Source organism: Elephantulus edwardii, unplaced genomic scaffold (assembly GCF_000299155.1).
Source record: "Elephantulus edwardii isolate Elephantulus edwardi_28Jun2011 unplaced genomic scaffold, EleEdw1.0 scaffold00432, whole genome shotgun sequence".
Classification (NCBI taxonomy): domain Eukaryota; kingdom Metazoa; phylum Chordata; class Mammalia; order Macroscelidea; family Macroscelididae; genus Elephantulus; species Elephantulus edwardii.
The window spans coordinates 937,319-938,740 of NW_006400182.1; the positions used below are offsets into that span (position 1 = coordinate 937,319).

At 44.2% G+C, this 1,422-nt stretch overlaps 1 pseudogene; it reads left to right on the forward strand.

Moving 5' to 3' along the window:
• Positions 1-1,422, forward strand: part of LOC102848940 — a 41,866-nt pseudogene that overhangs the window by 1,212 nt on the left and 39,232 nt on the right.

Below are 1,422 nucleotides of genomic sequence, written 5' to 3' on the forward strand. Positions count from 1 at the left end.
GTCTTAAAATGGCTCAAAGGCACCTCCTTAAAAAGAAAGGATTTGGGGAACCAGTATTACCTAGGCCATCTCTGATCAAAAAGGAATGTGGCCGAGGAGATCAGGGTAGTGAAAGAAGTAAAGGCATCTCAGAAGATATGGGAGATGAAGATAAAGAGGAAAGGCAGGAAGAGTCTAAGACTTCTGTCTGGCTCTCAAAACCCAAGGATTTCCAAGAAAGCTTAATTTAAAGCTTGAAAGAGAAACTTTTGTTGGAGGAAGAACCAGCAACCAGTCATGGTCAGTCTTCCCACGATCTATTTGTCGAAGAAACTTCTGAAGAAGGAAACTCTGTACCTGTCTCTCATAACATTGCTACTTTCACTAGTAAGAGAAGCTCAGTCGTTATGCCAGAGAGTTCTGCAGAAGAAACCAGTTTGCCCTGAGACACAGCTAAGTTCCTCTGAAACTCCCAACTTGAAAGAGAAGTTTCCCCACCTTACAAGAAGCCTTGGATGAAATCAGAGAAATAACGGCAGATCAGGAGGTTGGTAATAGAGAAGATACTGGAAAGGAAATATCTACTTCTGCCTTCTCATCCGGTACCAAGGTGTCCCGCCTGCTGTGTAACCAAAGGTTCCCACCTGCAAAGATTGAGTACATGCCATGTACTGCAGTGGTCTAATGGAGTAAGACACAGTATTGACTCAAGACAAAAAGAAGCCAAGAGCAAGAGCGACACTGGGGCAGCTGCCCAGATTTCTCTAGACATTGACAAGAGTGAGAAATGTTATCTCTGTAAATCTCTCGTCCTATTCAGAAAGTATCAGAGTCATGTAGACTCCAGTCTCCAGCTTGCCAGGGCTGACCAACGAGATGGGCCTTCAAAGGGGAGTGATAGTGTATACCCAACTGTGACGGGGAAGCGGAAGCCTCAGCCTCAACTGAGAGCACTAAGAAAAGAGGCCAAACTGAAGGCCGACTCCTCACACTCCTGGAGCAGTCTGAGCACCAGTCTGCAGATGCCGAGATAAAGAACACTTCATCAGAAACAGGAAGCTTAAGAGTTCCCTCACCAGGGGTAGAAGAGGCAAACTACAGTAGAGAGATGCAGAGTTCCCTTGAACATCTTGACATAAATAATTCTCCTATCAAGTCTTTTGTTTCCGTTTCAGAAGCCACAGATTGCTTAGTAGACTTCAAAAATCAGTTTACCCATCCTACCGGCCTTTCTTCTGCCAGGTTAGTTCCACAACAGCTTGGCTGATAGCTCCGGGTGATGGGTGGATCCGCTTGTTAATTTTTGACTCATGTAATTTTAACTTGTTAGATAAATTTGTGTCTTCTAGGTTGCAACACCTCCATGATACATCTTCAAGGATATGAACATGTACGGCTAAGCACAATTGATAACAGTGCATCTAAATTCCAAAATCAATCTCC